The sequence below is a fragment of the Manis javanica genome, chromosome 1, assembly GCF_040802235.1.
Source record: "Manis javanica isolate MJ-LG chromosome 1, MJ_LKY, whole genome shotgun sequence".
Classification (NCBI taxonomy): domain Eukaryota; kingdom Metazoa; phylum Chordata; class Mammalia; order Pholidota; family Manidae; genus Manis; species Manis javanica.
The window spans coordinates 120,380,394-120,402,955 of record NC_133156.1 but is presented as its reverse complement, the minus strand read 5'-3'; the positions used below and the strand labels follow the sequence as shown (position 1 = coordinate 120,402,955).

Here is a 22,562-nt window from a genome sequence, read left to right as displayed (position 1 = left end):
CCTTTGGGAATAATTGAAATCCACTTAAAAACCTCAAAAACTAATGTTTTACAATAATTTTAGAGCAAATTATTGTAAACAACTTACACATACCTCAATAAAGAGGTTAAATATATTGTTTCACCCTTAGTGGAATACTCAGCAACTCTTAGAGAATGAGACAGCTCTCTTAGGTACTGATGTAGATACTGCCAAGATTTAGTACTCTACCCAGAGGGCAGGGCGCTGGTCAGTGAATACAAATGTGTCCTGTTTGTGCAAAGACAAAAACAAAAAACAAAAAAAAAACACATGTAAAATGTTTGTACTAGCATAGGCTATATCCGGAAAGATATACACAAGTAGCTAGTAATCCTAGTTCCTGGGGAGAAGAGGGCTGTAGGGCAGTCAAGAAAGGAGGTATAACTTTCCACTCTAGCTTTTTGCATCTCCTGAATCATCCATTGTGCACAGATTGCCTGTTCCACAAATTAATGATACATTTTAGTATTAGAATAATTTACACTATTACCAACATATTCTTCAAGGATGATTATCAAGAAGCAAAAGCTTTCAAAATCACAAAAGCGTGTTCCCTTACACAGCACAGTTCCCGATCCTCATTTCCCAGAAGAAAATCCAAGCCTCCACTAATTAGAGAAGCACGTTTGTAATCTCACTTATTACAAAGCAAATGAGCCGCAATTCAATTCTTGGAAGGGAAATAGCTGCTAGGTTCACCTTGAAAACATACCTCACTTTTAAATAGAGCTTGTAACTACCTAATGAAGGCCCAAAATCAACCTGGCTGTAAAACTGAAAGTCAAGGTAGGAAACAAGAGGACAGTCTTGTGTTTTAAAAAACACACACTATACCTAGATTTCCTTTCCTCTGCTAGGCTTAGACAAAGAACCCTCTGATATTAGTGACATGTGATTTCAGATTTGTGGTAAAATAATCATTTAAGGGGAGGGGCCAACATCATTTGAAGTAAACGCTTTAATTTTTCATTTGTGAGGGAGGAGAATCTGCTTTAAATTTAATTCAGGAATCATTTTTGGACGCCTGACTAAATGATACTACTAAGTCACATTAATTTTACTCCAAGCAATTTTTTTAAATTAAAGATAAATCTGAAACTGAAAAATAACAAATTGGGAGGCAAACTTTAAACAGAAACCTTTCTGCTGAAAAATTCTTAAAAGAACACATAAAAAGAAATGCAAAATATTCATTTCCATACAAACGCCACTCGGTAACAATACGCATGTTAGGTCAATATTTGACTTCAGAAGCATACCCATACAAAAAGGAATACAAAGATACCCGACTGCAAATAAAAGACCTCATATATTTCTGGAAGCTGAAGGTGAGGATCAGAATCACATTATTAAAGCCAGGGGTAAATTCGAACACTTGATGTGCAGTTCTCTGTCCTGGTCAGAACTCATGATCCCAGCTTTGTCCTTTTGGACAACGCACCATAAGGGGGCATCGTTCATGAACCCTAACTTTGATAGCCAACACTCACTTTAACTTTGGACTTAATCAGTTTAGCCCCCTTTGACATAAGCACATAATGATACAGGTAAGTCAAATACACTAAACACAGAAGGGACGAAGAACTAGTTTAATGGAGAGTTGAGGCACGGGGACACGAAATCACTAGGTTGATTCCATCTCCAAAGGAGAACAAAAAATTAAAGCTTCCTCCCATCCCCCAGGTAGCCTCTGGCCTCAGAACTTACTGCCCTATGGGGCAGAAGTTCGCGGCGGGGGAGCCGGCGCCCTCCGGGACGCGCGGGTGGCCCAAGGGCGAGGAGAACGGCGCGACGCGGGGCGCTCTCCCCTCCCCCTCGCCGTCACACGGCTCGGACGCTCGGCGACCCCGGGGCCGGGGCCGCAGCCGCAGCGCTGCCCCCCTACCGCGCTCGGGCCGCCCGGCGCCCGCGGCGACGCGCCCATGGAACCAGGTCCCTGGCTCCGCGGCTCCACGCGCCGCGCCCACCCGTCCCCCGCGCTCACCGGCCGCTCCCGCGCCGCTATCTCGCCATCCCCGCTTGCTGCTCGGCCGCCACGGCCGCGCCCGGGGACGCCCGGAGTCCGCAGTCGCCCGGGGGCTGGAGGCAGGGAGGAGGAGGAGGGGGGCCGGGCTCAGCCCGCCGCCTCCGCCACCGCCGTCCCGCCTCCGCTGTCCCAGCGCTGGGCTGCTCCAGGCGGCCACGGGCGAGGGGCGGCCCGCTGCCCTCTCAGAGCCCGAGGCGCCTCCGCAGCTGCCCGAGACGCCCGGAGGCAACGGTAACGGCCACGGCCACAGCCGAGAAGCTCCCGTCGGGACTGCGGCGCGCGGGGGCGGTGCCTGCACGCCGCTCGGCTGGGGGCGCTGCTGCCCCGGCCCCGCCCCCGGCCCCGCCCCGCCGCCCGCGCGCCCCCTCCGGAAACCTCCCGCGCGCCCCCGCTGCCACCGCCCCCAAGCACGGCTGCGCGCGTCTGGCGTCCACCCGCGGGGCAGCCCCTGGGCGTCAGCAGAGCTCCGCCGCTCACAGGGGTCCCAGCGCGGAGGGTGGTGCTTCTACCGAGAGCCCGGTCGGGAGGCCAATCCGAGGTCCCGGAAGAGCTGGAGGGAGCCCAGCGGGGTGCAGATCCTTCTGCAAGGCCGGCCGAGCACGCTGCGGCCCTGCGGGAAGGAGAGTGGTTCCCAGAACGCTGTCAGTGCGCATTGCTAGCATTGCATAGAGGAGAGGAAAACGTGGGGCAGTGTTTTAGGCCCCTGTGTAAATACACTCGAAAACCAGCTTCTGCGCCTTGTTTGGCGATGGAGGGGCTATTTCATAGATTTTATGAGTTACTTAAAATGCTCCCAGGGCTGAGACCCTGCCGCTCGGGCCACCTTCCTCCTCCCCGGGTGCAGGGGTCCCTCAGTGGGAGAGGGCCCGCTGGGGCGTTCTGAGAATATCCTGGAGCCATCTAGTCTTGCCTCCAAGGCGTGGTGGGCTTATTTGTGCAGAGAAGAAACGGATCCCTTAATGGGGTTAGATTTTTCCTCCCTGCATTGTTCCCATTTCCGCAGTTTCACTTGGCCTGGATTTTCTTCCAGAGTTATGCACTAAATGAAATTAGCTGGAGAACGTTTGACGGCGCAGAATCCTGGTTTTGAAGATGTTTACGCTCTATGCCGGACGCGCCTGATGATGTTCTCTATGGCACAATTAATTTTGCAAAGTTCAGAAATGTTCCAAATAGAGCCCCTGGCACGCAGAGTCACAGGGCTCTGCAGACACACCTTTAGTAGGAAGCTGGTTTGTTTGTTTCATTTGTAATTTATTTGATGTACAAGCACGAAGGCCAACGTATTTTTTAGAGACCTTTGGGTGAAATTCCAAAGCAAGTTCTAAATTGGCAAAATGAAGCTTATTTTCTTAAATAAAATTTCTCTGTTGATAACATAACTAAAATAAGCCAACAAAACACCGGTGAGTACGTTTTGATTGAAAAGTAGGCTTCCCTAGACGAAAATATCTCTTTCGCAGTAAGACAGGTTCATACTAGTGTCCTATAGGCCAATTCCATCCATGTGAATATTTTGAACACCAAAATGAAATGCTTCCTCTTATCCCTAAGTCTTTGGAAAACATGCTTCTACTGCAGGTACTCGAAGCCCTGTTTATGATGCACAACACTGCTGTTTGTTCACCCCCATTCCTGAGTCCATGATGATTTGGGCAATTTATCATTATTCATGTTGGAGAATCCATTGTGCCTCTCCCATTAGGTACAGTACCTACACTCATAATAGTTTTTAGGAACCCCATGAAAATAGTATAATTTATTTTCACATCAGGACACAATTTAACATTTAGATCTAAGGATGTGTTTAAATATGTATTAACATAGATGTCTTTACAGTAATGCAAACTTAAAAATATATATAATTTTTCATTTTTTTAATGGAGAAAGGAATTTAACAAAGGCAAAAGTGCCTCAGACCCAAGAAAATCATAATGTAGCCCTGTTGCCTAGGGTTGAAAAATTCCTTTTCATTAAAAAAAATAATGCATTTTCAGCATATTACATAAAATACTAAGTTCGGTGACTTTGTTTTCCATATACATGTCTATACACACATATATACATACATACATATATATATTTACATATATAGAGAGAGCAGGGGCAGGGGAGAGAAGAGACAGAAACATTCAGGAAATAGTAATGCCTAGCCTAGAATCCACTGGATACACACCATGTATCCAGAACTGTCCACTGCCTCATTTAATCCTCACAAAACACCTGTAAAATAGGTACTGTTATCACACTCGGAGCTGATGCATTTTCATGAGTCCTGAAATTTATGCAATTTGTGTGTTCCTCTTAAGGAAAAACAAGTGCAGCAAGCCCATGCCACTCCAGCACCACCCAACACAAGAGCAAGTGACATAAGGAAAATCCAAATGGAAAGAGACCTCAGTCTCAGCTGATTGTGGTTAAAATATTTTACTTCTACCAATTGTACAAAAACACATGACCATGTGAATGCATTGCTAGGGCTCCTGCCAGGGCCCTGGATGGGGGCCTAGAAAAAAAACCTTGAAGCTTACACTTAATTAGCTTCACAGAGAACCTGCCACCTATTTAGACCCATTTCACAGGACAGGAAACTTGGGAACTTGCCACAGCTTCTAAGAAGCACCATAGTGCCCTCACCCTACCAAAGTCTTGTTTGAAGAGTAGTGATATACCCACTTTTCAAGAGAAATAATGGATTTTATATTTCCATAACAAAGCAAGGGCTTTAAAAATATCATAGTAATGTTCTGATTATGATCAGGGCATAACTCAGTTTGTAGCACTTGATATGCTACTGTTACTGATGCTAACAGGAGTAAACTTTATATAAACTATATATATATATATAGAAGGTAGATAAACCACTATGGATTCTTAAAGGAATTTCAGCTAAATTTCAACTGCTATGGATTGATACCATTTTTATTTTCCTTGTCATAGGCCAGTCTATGTAGTAAAAACTATTTTATAATTTACTTTTTTTGCAATTTCATGAGATGCTGCAATCAGAAGAATTTATTTTATTTGTTGCTTATATTGAATAATTTTAAGATCATAACACATAGCAATTTTCATTAAATGTTCAAAGAATGAAATAGAAAATATCACATAATTAGAAGTAAAAGGGTAGGTTATATAACAAGCTAAAATTAAATGGGAATGAAGAAGCAAAATGTTGAACTTTACCTCTTAGAAAGGAGAGTTTGGCTTCCTAGTAAACGTTTTGTGCCCAGGATTTGTGCTGTTATTTCCAGCTATAGACTATTCTCTCTACTTTTCTGTTTTGCTCATTTCTTTTTTTGTAAATAAGATTTCATTTGAAATGGTAAAATATAAAATAATCTCTAAGTGAATCAAAAATCATAATCAACCTGTAAAGAAAGTTCTGGAAATTAAAGGCTTTGTTGTTTGAAAGGATCAATCACCCACAAAAGCAGCAACCTTGAGATGATAAGATTTAGTTATTAAATTATGTCTTGGCCCTTAAACTGGCTTCTCAGGATGTGTGATCTAACATGTATAGTGTTTATCAATCACTGAAATAAGATATGGCTTTGTTCCTGGAAGGTTTTTGGAACAGAATAAAAATCTACAAATTGGGCACAGTTACTAAACCAGTGAATAGTGGAAATGAGTGAAACTGTTCTTCATTTTAAATCTGACTGATAAATGCATATTTAAATTGGTTTATTTTAGAGCACAGTTTTGGACAAGACTTTAAACTTTAATTAGGTCTCTGTAACAAGAAGACATATGAGAGTAATCAGCTAGTTTTCTCTAGATGTTTTATTCTTATCCTGACTGGCCTGGAATATTATTTGAAGGGCATGAAAAATGCAATAAGTACCATGAAAGATAGTATCTGCCCAGGATTCTGTTCAGAATAATTCTTTCAGATAAAAGATTTCAGGGTGTTACATAAACTATTTTGGTAAATTATTATGTTTTTATTATTTACTCCTACATTATTCTCCAACAGGATTGAATTTTTTTTTTTAATTTACCCTGTGCCTTCTCAGAGAGCCCTAAGGTGGTTTACAAGGGAAGACGAATATTAAAAAAAAAAAAAAAGAAAGAAAAAAAAACAACTCTGGCTGAGTCAACCAATAGCATTTGAGCACAAAACTTCGCTCCAAGCTTCCTTATTGCCAAGTGAAATAGGGGAACTGAAGATGTTCGTAACTCTCATTGTCAAGTGGAAGGAATTATAGTTTATTCAGGAGACAGTCTTGGCTGAAGCTCTGAGAGGAATTGACCATAGGGTCCTTCTATGAGAGACATTCAAGTCTACATCAAGAGGGACATCACCCAACATGGTTTTGGCCATCTTTTGGTGGCAGAGCTAATATACTGTTTCTGGTGAATATACTGTTTCTGGTGAAATTACTGTTGTGAAAAGTAAGAAACTAGACTCCTGCAGAGGTTTTTTTTTTTATAGTGGCATTTGAAAGCAAGCCAAGGACCAATAGCAAATCTTGATTTGCCAGTTTCCTTCTCCATAAAAAGGAGTTATTAAAAATACCTACCTCCTAGAGTGGTGGAAACAAAAGAATTAATTTCTATGAAACCACTTGTTGCTGTGTTCAATTCGTTAGTGTTTTCCTTAGCTAAGGTACGTATATATGTATAGCTTTTCCTCCTGTCTTACAATTTGTCTTTTATTGTAAACCACCTCAAATCCATTCTGAAAGCATGTTTGGTGTAAGTGGCTGACACAAAGTAAGCAATAAATATTAGATTCATATAATATCAGTATTATGATTTCTACTACCACTCCTAAATCTATCACAGAAGATATATGAGCCTGCTCTAGGGCTAGGTGTGTTTTGAGGTGGTTATGAAGTCCTGTTATCCTTAAGTGGGTAAAGTTTAGAGGACGATGAGGAGTAAATAGGTAATATTAAGACACCTATGGAATCATCTGGGTTCTCGCGTATTCCTTTTTATTGTTTGCCCATCATCTCCTGCCCTGCATTATTTGACTTGAGAGCATTGCATAAGGGTCCCTTTCCCAGATAGACTAACATTTAGTTAATGCTCTAGGTCTTAAGACTTTCACCTTTAAAAATCTTGTTAAATGTCCTATACTTCTGAGATGTTAAATGATCTAGCTGTTAAAGCTAACTCCCAGACCCCACCAGAAGCCTAGGGTTGGGGGTGGGGGGTGTACTAGGAATGTGGAGAGAGCCAGGGAGAAGAGTAGGGATACCACAAGCAAACCCTCTCTTCCTGAGTAAACCCAGTCTGGCCCCTCTGCTCCTCCCCCTTCTCCATACCTCCCATTTGGCCCCAACAAACTGCCGTCTGGTTGGAGTCTCCATTTCGAATCCTTGTCCTTCCTCTCGGTAACCTCCTTGTTTCTCCTGCCTCTCGCACTGTCTCTTTTCTGCAGGTCTCCACTCAGACCTCATGTCTTATCTTATGGTCCTCCATCCCTTCACCTTTCCTCTCTTCCTTCTGACTTACGAAGCCCTCTCCTCTGTCCCCACTTTCTTCTATCTTCCCTGCGTTCTTTATCAGCTGTCTCAAGTCATTTGGGGGCAAAGCAACACATTAAAATTGATGCTGCCTTATTCCTTATAGTCCATCATAGACCCAGAATCCTGTGCTAATATTCTCAGTTGAGCTAATGGATCCCACAAAAGAGCAATTTACTCCATTCTCGGTGGTGATATTAAGCCCATTATTTAATTTATTCCTACAGCTACTGCACTCAGTGTGTTGCTAGAGGCATCTTGCACAGATGGAGAAAGAAGCCAAAAGATTAAGGAATTGAGCTGAGGTCAAACCAGAGGTAGTGAAGTGGTCTGAAATCACACCCAAAGTCCTTAAATCCTTAAATATATTATTCTAACTACTGCATTTAACCCACAGCCTGCAATGCTCTGTACAAGATAAAAAAATCTAAAACCAAAAGAGAGTGAGTTTTTGTTTCCAGTTTCTGACGTCAAGAGTTTTCAATAGTTACACATTTGCCAACAGACTTAATTCAAGGTCTCTAAAACATTGGGTAGCTGAAAAATAATGAGTCAGTTAAATAATTAATTTCAGTAACAGCAATGTCCCTAGGGTTTTCTTCGGTACCTAATCTGGTACACTGCCTGGGTCTCGTATCGGAAAACAGAAGTGGCCATCACTATGGCAGCTCTGGTCAACAGGGACATTTCTGTGGACGATTCCCCTGCTGGAACTTAAAGTGACTGATAACACCACTCTCAAAGGAAATGTCTGCAGCTTTGTGATTCTTTTTTGTGACATGCCCGAGAAATCTTGGATTTCTGGCTATTTGTTTAGTCACAGAATTATACGTTCAAAGAGGTGACAGATGCCTTAACACTACCTAAATAAAGGTATCATCCAATTCAAATCTGAGTCCTCATTCTACTCCCCTAGGTAGGCCTAACCTGGGCTACAACAATTAATCTTAGCTTAGTAGATTTTTTTCTTAACTCTGGGAAAGAGGAACAGTTGTACATGTGACTCTTAGGTTGAGAGATTAATATTACTTGGTTATTAACACAAATAGTCTTAGTGCTGGGCACTTTCTTCATGTTATAGAACCAGAGCTCAAAGAAGTAAAATGAAGATTTGAACATATCAGTCTAATTCCAAAGTGATTATAATGACTTAGAAGACACTGGCTAAAAGTAGGGTTCAGAATACTCAGTAGATAATAGCAACGATCATACACTGGGCACTTACAGAGTGCTAGGCACTCATTCTAGCCTCTCTGCAACCTGGGAGTTGCAGGGAGGGTTGTTATTCCCATTTACAAGGGAGGCCACACGGATTCTGACAACAGTACAATTCAGACCACCACAGCCTGGCTCTGAAACCCACACTCCGAACAGTTGGCCCCTGTATTTCACTATCAGTCCTGGCTACTAACCCTTTTGCCACTTCCAGTTTCAAAAGCTTCACTAGGATCTTACCTACAACTTATCATCACTGTACCTGAGGCTTTGGCAAAGTTGGGTTTTAACTGAGCACTATGCAAAGCCCTTCCCAACCCAAAGGCACGCTCTGTATGTCTATCCTTCGTCCAGTTTGATCCTCTCCTCTCTTCCTTGGCTTACATCTAACTCTCATACAGCTCTGCTTCTGGTTGTATTACTATTGAGATAGATGACATGCTGTTTCTTCTGCATGTGATTTGAGTTCTGTCTATCAGACAGTACTGTGTCTTTGTAGGAGCTGGCTCACCCCATTGTCCCCAAGTTTCTCTTTTCTGCCTTGAGACCTCATGATCAGATTTTCACACTACCATTTACCTCTGTGGGATTACTGCTTCCTTCAACATGAGAGTGTCTTTATAGTCAGAACTGTCCTGACAGTCAGGAGCATCCCCAAATACTTCCATTGGATTTAAAGAGAATGTTCCTTTTGCTTATGCCTTACAATATCTTTATTTTACATACAGCAGTTTAATTAGGAGTTGCTCAGCATTATACTAAAAATGTATTCAGTTACTTAGACTTGGATGTTTAATACATTTGTCCATCTTTAGGAAATAAAAATTTCTGTTAAAGAACAAAGACTATGAGACTTTGAGACAAAAACTATGGGTCAGAGAGGCATAAGAATTCCATAAATACAGTTGTCAGTATAACAGATATCAATGAAGATTGATCAATGAAGATTCCTTTGCTGCAAGTGGTAGAAATGTAATCTTAACCAAGTTTGCAGTGCAGGGAAAAGGGAGTGGGGACAGTTCATGGAAAAGCATAAAAACTTTCTGATGGCTATGTAGATTCATGATCAGGGTTGTGGAGGGAAGGCCAGTTCCTACACAAAGGAAGTGTGATAGGTAGGTTTATGAGGAAGCATAAGATGGGATAAAAATGTGCCTCTGTCATTTTTAGATTTTTTCATTCAATATTCGCTGAGTACTTAGTACCTACAAACACTAAGGTTTTAACAGTGAGCAAAACAAACAGAGCCCTTATCTCACAAAGTTTACCTTGTAAGACCCTTTGAAAACATAGTCAGAATGTATTTTATTCACCTGTTACAAAAAAAAATCTCTGCTTTAAAATTAATTTCCTATTAACTATAGTTTTCTATTGCTCTTTTTTTTATCTTTTGTTCCAATCACAGCATCACAGCACTAGATTAAGTTAGACCTGAGTGCTTAAAACATTAACATTAGATTTCTCAAAAGCCTCAGGTTATTGTTCATAAAAGTATTAGAAATTAACATATAATATTCAGCCTAGAGGATATATAGGAAATTTGTTGTTCCTTTGATTTTAAACTTTTTAGTTAGCTAAAAGTAAACATAAAATATGCAAACATATCAGTTGGTTTAAAAATCAACACTTCATTGATTTTAGGTATTTTCTAATTGCTATTTAAGGTTGAGGGAAACACAAAAGAATCTTTTTTTTCTCCCAGCCACTAACACAGTAATGGATCTACATATTCATATTTTTGTTCTTAGTTCCCTTATCTTGTATCCCTATACTTCAGTTCACTAGTTTCCAAAGATGTTGAGAAGTTGACCAGAGGTTTATGAAAAAAGGGATCCCTAATCAAAGAATTTTGGGTGACAGTGAGTTCAATAAACCCAAACAACATTTTAGATTACAGGCCATTTTAGAGTCCTTAGTTCATTGTGGATCTCCAGTTATAATATAATGTGATGTGATGTGATAATACGATGAAAGTGTGGAGGACACTGTCCTATATTCATTCTCCTGTGTTTTACTAACAATAGCCTGATTGCCTTTTGGGGAGCCACCCTACCCCTATTCTTAGTCCTTTGGTTCTGGTGGGTTGTCCCTCATTCCCTGGTTTATGAAATAGTCATATGACCAGGGAAGGGCAAGGAGGTATCTAACAACCAATTTCCCAAAGAACAATAGCCTTGTTTGTAGTGCTTGCGAAGTTCCATAGTGTGAGCACTCCCACCATGTCACTTTCAAGCCACCAAGGTGAAATCACTGCCTATGGAACTGGGAAGGCATGTACACAGTGAGGTGCGGAAACATCCAGCACACTATCAGATATGTCGCAGATGAAGTGACTCAGGCCATTTATCCCTCCAAGCACATGACTCAAGCCAGACCAGCTCCTTAGGCCAGCTCCTTGAATTTGTTTTTTTGGAACTACTGTGGAAGAGGCATGGTTTTTAGCTGGGTTTGCTGATATGAAGGAATTGGAATTAAGTCTGGTGATCTACTTGCCATGTGGTGCATGTCAAAGGAGTCCGGCTGCGAATGCAGGCACCTCAGAGAGGAGAGCAGCAGAACCAAGGGATGGAGAGACCAAGGTCTGGTGTCGTTCTGAGTGAGCCCCTGCATCAAGTCCAGCTGGAACCTCTAGTCTCTGCAGTTACGTGAGCCAACAAATCCCCTTCCTGCCTGCCTCCCCTCCTCATTCTCTCTCTCTCTCTCTCTCATTGCTTTTTATTTTATTAAAGCTGTTTGATTTGGGCTCTGTTCCATTGAAAGAATACGATTATGCTATTCTTTTTTTCCAAGAGACTCTCATGAGACGACTATTTCCCAGAGCAACTTGGGAACTGTGGTTCTAGCTCATTCTCCCCCATGCACATCACAGGGTTCTGGACACTCTGCATAACTTCCTCTTCTCTGTCTTTACCTAGAAACCTGAATTGGTAACTGTCTTCTAAACTTCTGATATGACTATTCTAAAGGCTGTTTAGATTCAACATATTTCAAATGAAACTCTTATTTTCTGCTGAATATACACTCCTCCTATGTTCCCAGTTTTCACTAGCTTATGCACAAATTTCTGTTCCTGACTGAGAAGAACAACAGAGAAAAACACAAAACTCTTGCCTTATAAAGCTCTGATTCTAGAAAGAGAAACAGACAATAAGCACATCAACAAATAGGTAGATAATATAATGTCAATGTCAACTTGAAATAAATACTTTGGAAAAAATAAGTAGGTTTAAGGGAAATGACAGGGGCTGCTATTCTACATGGGGTAATTGGGGCAGGGCTCCCTGAGAAGGAGTTTTTGAGCAGAGTCAAAGGAAATAAGAGACAGAGACTTGGAAATATCTGCAGGAACAACAGATGCATGGCTGACATCTTTCAGAACTGCAAGGAGGCCAGGGCGGCTGGAACTTGGGGAGCATGGAGAGTCAGAGAGGCACCCGGAGGCCAGATTAGGTGGAGCATTGTAAGTGTGATAAGGACTTCTGATTTTCTTCTATACATGACCCTTCTGGCCTACATGTAAATAGCAAATTGTAGGGGTCATGAAGAGAAATGCAGAGGCCATTGAGGGGCCTATTACAGTTGTCCAGGGGAGAGACCATGCTAGCTTAGACTCTCATACTTCTGGCTACTTGGGTTGGGTATCTTTTTGACTTGTTCTTCTCTTTCACTTGCTGCATTCCTACTTAGATGCCCAACTGTGAATTTTGTTGGTACAAGGCACCAAATAGACATTGGAAGCAGGTTGAGTTTCCCAGGTTCAGATTCTCAGTGTAGAGAAGTTAATTAGGGAGTGCTCTTAGGAAAACAGCCCATAGAACAGAAGGAAAGGAAGCAAGATAGGGCAGACAAAGAAGTTCAACTTAGTGTAGGAAGTTCTGAAGCTGGGACACCCTTCGGAGTTGTCTTGTGCTGTGGTGAGAGGGAGGGGCCTTTACACACTACGCGAAGTAGTCATTGGACACAAACCATCCCAGGAAGAGGGCATGGCCTTGTGTAAAGAGGCTTGACAGCTGAGGGCTCTCTGTTGGCAGCATTTCCAGTGACCTGGATAGTTAGATCTTTACTTAAGAGGGTCCAGGAACCATGTCATGACACCTACCATACCATCCTGTTTTACATTTGTCATTGCCCTGATTTAATTTCTCATTTCTCCTGCTTAGACTACAGCCTACCATGCTATCTCCAGAATTATACTCCCAGTAAAAGCCAAATTGCTCCTTATTGCCTATAGAATTACATTTAGACTCCTTAGCCCAGCATTTAGAAGCTCCTAAGAGCCAAACATCATCTCCCCATCTCACAATCTGTACAGACAGGCCTATTTGGCATACCCTGAAGTCCATGCTGCTGCTTGAACCTGAAATGCTCTCCACTTCATCTATCAAAATCCTGGAGGCCAGCTAAATTCTACCTTCCTCTTTCTCCAGAACCTCCATTCTAGTCCTCATTTCATTCTGCCTGGAGTGAGTTGTCTACTTGTTAGCTGGGTAGGAGCAGCAATGAAGTCCTCATTGTTTCACCCCCTCAGTCTCTTAATAGCATTAGCATAGTGGGCACCTAATACCTGTTGGCTGACTTGATCTCTTTCAGCTTTCATCAGTGGCTGGACGATGTCCTGTGACGGCAGCACAGCAGAGTGCCTGAGAGCAGGGCTCCTAGGTCCATACTACCTGGGTCCAAATTTGGAACCCGCACTTACTAGGTCTGTGATCATGGGCACTTTTAACATTTTATGTCTCCATTTGCCCATCTGTAAAATGAGGGTAATAACACCACCACTTTCAGAGAATTGTTGTCAGGATTAAATGAATTCATATAAGTAGAGCATTTAAAACAGTGGCTGCCATGTAATAGCACATGTAAGTGTTGGCCCATAATAGTACTTAGAGATTGTTAGGTGACCTGCCCGTGTCAACAGTCCTGGTGTTGACTGAGCCCATCCAGATGGCTGTAGAGGAAGCTGCTGTTCTGAAATTTCCACACTCAGTGAAGGGGCCTTTGCACAGCTCTTCTTTAGGGGAATCTGTTCATAGAGCTCTTGTTTTCCTCTTATGTGCATTCCTTTAATGAGTGAGGATATTCTTGCAAAATATTCTGGAATTCTGTGCTTTCCTGGGGCCCTTTCAAACTGGACTCAGACCTGGTTTTATAATGAAGGTTATGCAGTTTTCCAATGTTGCAAGCAAAGAATGAGTACAAAGCATTGCATTTATAGTGAAGAGATTCACAGCTACTTCTGAACTGAAAGAGGCTTTAGAAATCACCTACTCTGGGAGACAAGAAAACAAGGAGACTATGTGACTTGTCTAATTCACACAGATTTATCCAAGTTGAAGGACAAAGTTACTCAATAACATGATCTAGTTTTTGCCTAAAGACACCATAATTCAAACAAAGGTAGATCTAACTTGCTAAATCTCCACAGAACCAAACAAGAAATTTTTTTTATTTAAATACATTTTTGTTTTATTTAACTTATCATTTTATTTAAAATTTCTCCTAGATTTGACACAATACCTACTGGTCTCATAATGACCTTTTCTTGTGAAGACAAATAGTGACCATAATTATTCATTCATTTATACATTCATTGATGGACTCAAATAAGTGTGTGGAGTGCCTTTTATGCATCAAGCACTAAACTAAAAATTGGAAACTCAGAAACAAATAAGCCCTAGTGTTCTGTGACTGGTCCACATCAGTGGAAACCGTGCATCTTCTGGGTAACTCAAATTCAAGCAACTTCAGCACATGGGTTCAGGTTAAGAATCTATCTTCGTCAGCTGGAGGTTAAATATTATCAGTCGCAAAGTCAGTGATTACATTCAGAGCAAAGCTGCCATATATACAATCAATCATCATTAAGTAAGAATGGTTTTCTAAAATCAAACACATACTGTGTTCTAGTCTCCTCCTCCCTTACCCTTTCTGCGACTGATTGAACTCTGCAAAAGCCAGGATCAAAAAAGATGCCATTACAAATTTTGTAGCACAACATTGTGTTGTTATAACACAATATTAATGTAGACATTAACGTGTTTCTATGAGATGTTAATGAGCGTTAGGTGAAAAAAAAAATCCAGTCAAAAGAATTTGGAAAATTCTGGGTGCAAAAGCATTGAAGAGATTTCAGTCTTTCAAGTGTGCTTCCTTTTTTGAACTTTAAACATGCTAATCACATCATGGGTCTCTACAAAGGGGATGAAGTTTTTGACCTAAGTCAAACTAACTTGCCTGCAAAACCCTTTGTTGCAGTGCATTTGTCCCTGAATATGTTCAAAGTCAAGGTCAATTGAGTAAGTTTTAGATCTACCACCCATGAAGTTTTGCTTTTTTTCTCATTAAAAAATTATTTTATAGTAGCTTAAACCTACCTAGTATATATCACATAATATTTCATATTTTAATACTATTTTATATTGAGAAAAATGACTCAAGTCTAAGAATCTTGTCTTTACTTGAAAATCATTATTCAAGTACCCCTTACCTCTGTGCTACCAGTTGCTTATTTGGGGCTCATGGCAGGCATCTCTAATCCATTGCAGCACTCTTTCCATGCAGTTCTGAAAGAGTTTTGGCATCTTTCCCAGTGTCATACTTAGGGCTTTGGCCAAATTTCCAATCCATGAAATTTGGCCTGCTGGATTGAAATTATAACTTGCCTTTGTTGTTAACAACAGCTACCTGTAATTTACAATGTGCCTACTATATGCCATTGCCAAGCGTTTCACCTAGAATCTCTCATTCACCTCCATTTCAACTGCCATCACACTGGTTTAAGTTGCCAGTGGCTCTCATCCAGACAATTGCAATCACCTAACCGATCATATGCCTTACCCTACACTAAGAAAAAACCTCAAAACACTTCCATCATCTATAAGGCCTGCAAGATTGGACCTTTCCTACCTCCTCAATTCCTGTTCTTATCACTTACCTGAGGTGCAGTTATTGATCCACAGCTGGGTTTGCATGTCTGGAAGCTCATTCCACTATTAAGGGATGAAGCCCCAGAAAATTCAGTCATGCTAATCAACTCACAAGGGATTAATGTGTAATGCACAATGCTAGTTTATTAATTTAAAATGAGAAGTAGAGCAATCAAACCAACCAGACGCTGTGTTGGCTTGTTTGTGACCTCTTTCTGGGGGCTATAAAGGGCAGTCACTGAGAGCTGTGGGCTAGAATTAGACTGCTTGACAGTGTATTAACCAACTGGATGATCTCAGGCAAGTGGATCAGTACGCCTTCCAGTGTCTACTTCTCCATCAGTAAAAAGGGAATGATAATAATAAAATGCACCTCCCTGGGTTGCTATCATGAGGCCTAAATGTGAACATATACCTGTTACGCACCACTTAGAATGGAAACTGATGCATAGTAGGAATCTACTAAAAGATCTAAGTTAATATTAGAGCAAAGGGAATTAAATAATCTTAAACAGATTCTTTTTGTAAGTCATATTAAGCTCATAAATTACTCTTTATATATTCATCCATTTAATAGTTATCAATAACCAAAGAATTTCAAACCTTACCAGATTCACTCGGTAGTCCTTCATCCCATAAATGTAAGTGAATGAATTAATGAATGAATATTGAAATGAAAATTCATAAATCAATTCATATTTTTGCACTTGACTGAATCTGTCACTACTTCTACTCCAACTTCCAGCCCCCTCCTTACTTCCAGTTTGAAATGCTTAAAAATCAATTAAGGTTAAAGCTCTTCACTTAAAGGCCCTGCCTGCCCTTCCCATCTCATCTCTTCCCCTCTTCTACTTGAATTCTGTTTGCACACTCATGTCTCTTTTCCTCACACATGCCAGGCTCCTCCCATCCTTACATTTCCTTCATGCTCCTTCATCTGCCTGGAATTTCTCACCCCCAACCTTCATGTCTACTTGGCTTCTGAGAAGCCTCCCTTACTCCCGAGATTAGGTTAGATTCCTTCATTGCACTTACCATAATTGCAATTTAATGATCATTGTTTACTGTATTTCTTCCCAGTAAAATCTATGAGGACAAAAACTCTTCTTTTTTGTTCACCATTGAATCCCCAGTATCCTGCTCATAGGTATGTGTTCAATCAGTAGTTGTTGAATGAATGAATATAATCTTTCAACAACCTGTATTTCCTGCATGGAAAGCCAAAGCTTTGAGTTGTCAAGTGATACAACCAAGTCACACAGTCACATTTGGCAAAATAAGTTTCTAACCCAGACCTTTTTGACTCCCACCCAAGCCCTTTACCACTTGATTTCTGCAAGCTACATGCCAGTCACCACACCCATCGTTCTCTTTAGCTTAAACTACATTCTACCTCATACCCTCACATCATAGCCTTTCTATCCTGAGCTCAGGACTTCTTTCATTCTTGAACCTACCCAGAACTTTCCTATCATATGTAAATGTATCATTTACTGCTCTAATTATAATATGCTACATTTTATCTCATTGACTTATTTTCTCTCCCATAACCCTGCAATTCCACTCCTACATGTATACCCCACAGAAATATGTACATGATCACCTACTGGCATGCACTGGTATTTTCATAACAGCACTACCCATAATAACCCCCAAACGGAAACTATCCAAATACCAATCCAAGTAGAATGGATCAACTATTTTACACTTACACAATGGCACATTGTATACTAACAAGAATGAATGGTCTACAACTTTATGTGACAATATGGATGAATCTCAAAAAGCAATGTAAGGGAAAGAAGGCAAGCACATGCTATATGATTCCATGAATATAAAAAGTTCAAAAACTGGCCAAACTAATTAAAGCCATTAAAAGTAAGGATAGCGACCACTCTTGCAAGAGCAGTGATTGGAGGAGGTGGCAAGGGGTTTTCAGGGTACAGATGATGTTCTGTTTCTTATTCTGGGTGCTATTTATCGGTTGGTGTTTCTGTGGAAATTCATCTATATATATATATAATGTATACACTATTCTTTATGTATATCATGCTTCTATAATAGGTTTTACAAAAACAACTTTTTATCTGCTCTGATTACTTCAGTTTACAGACCCAATTTGAAATCTAATGCCACTGTCCAATGTGTTGGTCACCCACTATTTGCTCAGATGAGAGCTTCCCATGCATGTAAAGAGTCCACTTTTAGTTGTTTAAAGTCTTATATGGGAAAAACAGCTCCCACCTGTGACAACCAAAAATGTCCTGACATTGCCAAATGTCCCCGGGGAAACAAATTGATCCCAGTTGAGAATCACAGGCCTAAAAGGGCTTACTTAGCTGATATCCTCACCTCCATCCCTAGCCTTCATCCTCTCTCATATCCTTCTATTCTCTCACTTGTACAAATCCAGCCATATGGCCTCCTTGCTGTTTTGAAGATACTAGGCATACTGTCCCCTCAATTCCATACCTGCAATGTTCTTCCTCCAGGTGTCTACATGACTCACACCCTCACCTCCTTCAAGGACTTGCCCAAAGGTCACCATCTCAGTGAGATTTCCCCTGGCTTCCTTATTTTAAATTGTCATCTTCCATACTCCCTACTTCTCTACCTTGATTAATTTTTCTCTTTAGCTTTATTACCCTCTAACTAGTATAAAGTTTGTTTGTTATCTGTCTCCCCTGTGAAAATGTAAGATTCAAGAGGATGAGGATGTTGTTTCCTTCACTGTTATATCTCCTATGCCTAGAATAGTGTCTGGAACATAGTAGGTGCTCAATTAAAGCTCATTGAATAATGAATGAATAAAGTTTGTAGCCCAATTCAGGGTCTGATATGCATATGGGAGGCAATCAATGAATACTAGCTCCCTTTTCTTCACTCTTCTGTGATTAAACCACTGTTGTAAATGGATTACTTCAGGACTGAATCACTGAGTTTCTTCTGTCCTACTGCTCTCTTTGTAATTTACACACCTAAGATTAGGATCTGCCCCTTAGCCCCATGTGGTGCCATGACCTTGGCTGATTAGTGCTCTTGGTCTTGACTGCTACATTCCTTCCCACCACTTCTGGTCATGCTTAGCACACCTGCAGGACATTCACCTGCTCATACCTCACCTAACCTTCCTAGTGGAGATTACCTGTCTGCATTGCCACCTTTCTGTCCCTAGATTCTCCAGGTGCTGTGACCCTCTACTCCCTCTCTTTCCTTGAACTGAGCTGCACACTGTCCTCATTCCTCCCGTCCTACCAGCAATAGCGCCACGCACCACCTCCCCAGAGACAGACATGGTCTGATCTCCAGTTCTAACATGACCTACCCACATCCCCAACTCCACAACTTCCTTTTGTCCAGATCTTGGAAAAATTGAGAGAGATTACATCTGCCTTTTCTCTGTTCAGTCACCAGGAAACCTGAAATTGTGGCAGGTCTGTCCTTGAAAGGCTTGCCTGAATTTTCCTGCTTCCTCTTGACTGTAATTTGAGCCAGCACTTGGAGCCGTAGAAACCTGACACCATTTAATAAGCAAACAACTGTAAATGCCAGGAGTCAACATGCCATTGGAGCTTCCAGTGAAGGAGGACTTGGACTAGGGATTGGTCATCATTTTTAGTGCATTAATGTGACATTAGACAGTTTCTTTGGCAGGCATCACAATAATGTCAGCAGGGACTTATTTAGTAAAGTAATTAGTTGCCTGTGGTAAGAAAGAATCAAGAAACCAAAGACATAATAATATTTTTACCTCAGGTTTGCTTGTGTGCCTATTGAGGGGAAGTGTTTGGGTCAAAATCCAGATAATCCAAAGCATAAACTTTTGAAAATTGTTAAAACAACACTCTGAAAACTAAATTTTTAACGAGAATTTGCTCTATGGACTGAATTTGCTCTATGGACAGTACTGAAGTGCTCACATAAGCAAAACGATTTCACCATAATGCATTTGTGATAAAAACTGACGATCATTTATCAAGCTGTCTGTGGAATCCATGATTTGAACTGACACTGATGACATAAACAGATACTCGAGGTTATTAAGAATTTCATGAATAACTCAAGGAATTCAAGGACACCAGTTGAAAAGACTATTATGATTTGGTTTCTGGACATCCGGCCATGGTACCCAGCCAACTCACCCTCCTCCCTCTTCTCTCCTCCCATTCCGACTTCTGAGTTTTCCTACAAGCTACCGAAGGAAGGGGCTAAGACAGATAAGCCCTCCATGCCCCTACAAGCTACCGAAGGAAGGGGCTGAGACAGATAAGCCCTCCATGCCCTTGAACTTTTCAGTTCCTGAACACTACTTGGGATGGCAGCCATTTATCACCTTCACAATGGAGGCTGCAGGGGTGGACAAGAATCTGGCTTCCTGGCTGGTTCTATGTTTTCTAAAATAGTCTGAAAACAATAAATATGCTTGTCACTCTATCAGTCCTGCAGAGGAGGCAATGTAAAGTGAGAAAGGGCAGAAATTGCTTGATCTGCATGACCACACAGGTTATATATGGGTTATATGAATCGGAGATATTCCTCTGCAGTCAGATGTTGGAATCTCGAGTGCCAAGGCTGTTAACAACTAGATAGAATTTTATAGTCTTCTTAAATAAACCTCACTTTATTAATTGTGCTCCATTTTATATTTGAGCAGTAACAAATATAAGTAGCTGTTGCATTCTCATTTTTTTAAAAAAGAAGCCACATTTCTTAATAATCTCATTTTTGGAATTTCCCAAGTCTCTGGTAAAACGCCTAAATATCTAGATCTTGGCAGAGCTCCAAGTTGTCTCAGAAATGACTCTACAGTGCTTCAGTGAGTGGTGGCATAACACAAAACATGTTGATCTTGTGATGAGTCATTAATTAGTGACATTTATTGAACACTCACTGTATTGAACACTCACTGTATACAGTACAAAAAAAATGAGAAAGGGAGCCCATGGGAATAATCAGAGGAAATTTCTAGGTAAAAGGAATGGGTCAATGGAGAAACAGCTGTACTTACAAAGTATACCAAAACCATACTTCCTTACCCAAAACTTGTTCCATGATAATAAATAAGTAAAAAATGAGCTATAAACAGAAAAGCACAGCAGAATCAAAAATATTTTCCTGTAAACAGAATTGATATGGAGCATCCTGGTTAAAAAAAAATCACAACTGAGTCAGTGGAAATCATAATAAAAGACTGCACTGCTTTCCTCTGTGATGTTTCAAGTACTCGGTAGCAGAAGCTCTGATTCTGGCCTGTAGTAATTGACTTACAGGGACAAGAAGTTGCCAGCATTTTCCTCCTTAAACCTTATGCATCTGTAGAAAACCTGGCTTCCATGCAAACTAAAAATTGTGAATTTAAAGCAAAGTTAACAGGTGTATAGGGTCAGTGTATCTAGTGGAAAAATTTTATTAACAGGCAACCTTGAAGTGGAAGACAGTTTCCTACGACTGTAATTAGATCAAACTGCAGTCTATAATACTGAGTTCCTCTCTATTTCTCCATAAAGGACTAGACAGTTTGTTTACTTTAAACACTTTTAAGTAAAATTGCTTGCTTTATTCATTTTAGAAAAATTCCCCTCTACGGGGAAAAAAAATCCACATGTGAATTTCCTTCCCTGTCAGATTGCTGACCCAGAGTAGCAGAAGTGCCATCAAGTCTGCAGGGTCAGACTGTGTGTTCCCTGCAGGTCCTCACTGCCCCTTGCTGCTGGGAACCATGGCCCCATTTCCCTTTGGGGAACCATGTGATGAAGGTAGCTGTAACCTCATTCCTGTCTCCAGAGATGGCCCTGGGTGTCCGATGTTGTTCAAATAGGGCATCTCTGGCCACAGTGATTGGGTCAAAGACTGACCTTGACCTAGGCCAGACCAATGAAACCCAGTTTGGGGATTACTAAATCGGTGGCCACCATCTTGCTTCCCAAGAGAGAGCCTGCTTGAGAGTGAAGCTAACATGGAGGAAAGCAGAGGTGAAAAATGGGGAAAACCAGGCACTTGAAGCTGTCTTCTGAGCATCTGGATCTAATATAAGCAAAATTCTGGTTCTAGCTGACTGACACTCTTTACACCATCTACTTCCCTACTCCTTACCCCTCGCCAGTCCCTACCCAGCTGCCAGGACGTCTACCAACTCACACCTCGCCAAACATCTGGTGCAGATCACCTGTTTAGACTGCCTGTCACTGTCTCCAGAATGTCCAGGAAGTACCTCGCCTGCTGGGATTTCCTCCCATGAGAACCTGCACGTCATCCTCCTTTTGTCCTCTTACGTCCCACCTCTCCCACCCCAGACATCTTCCCAAGGCAGGTCTGGTCTCCACTTCTAACATGTCCTGCCTGCTCAACGAGCAACTCGACTTCATTCTCTCAAAACCATGGACACTTTAGTACTATAACCAATACATCAGTTTTCCTTAAGGTGATTAGAATTAGATTTCTTTCACTTGCAACTGGAATAGCTTTTGGTCTTCACTGCAATAGAACTTAATCTCTTTACAGCAGACTGATTTTTCTGAAAAAGCCAAGAGTCACCTAGAGTCAGGCTTTTTGAAAAAGACAGGCATTGAAGTATGAGTACCATTTTGTGCATAAAATATCTTGCAGTGAAACACAGTGACAATAAAGTAAAATATGATGTAACTAATCTCACACATGCCTCTAGTAATTCAAAAGGGGAGACTCCATGGTGCCACCTTAAACAGAAGTGGTGCTTATTTAAATGTCTGTCATCACATAACTGGTAACCAAACGAGTGGCTTTAGAACAACACACTCTCCAGTGCAGCTGACAGACCACCTACACTGGTAATATCTGGTTTAAAATTAAGATTCCTTGGATTTACTCTGGGCCCACTGAATCAGAATCTCTGAGAATTGGGCTTGGGAATGTCCATTT

General features: G+C 41.2%; 1 protein-coding gene across 2 annotated transcripts in view; it reads right to left on the bottom strand.

The window, feature by feature from the left end:
• Positions 1-2,145, bottom strand: part of LIFR (LIF receptor subunit alpha) — a 71,604-nt gene extending 69,459 nt beyond the window's left edge. Inside the window, exon 1 of one of the 2 annotated variants that reach the window (XM_037002327.2) lies at positions 2,006-2,145. The gene's annotated coding sequence lies outside the window, so the exon portion shown is untranslated. The remainder of the gene's footprint in view (positions 1-2,005) is intronic. The other variant, XM_037002331.2, reaches the window with a different exon arrangement.
• Positions 2,146-22,562: the final 20,417 nt, after the last annotated feature.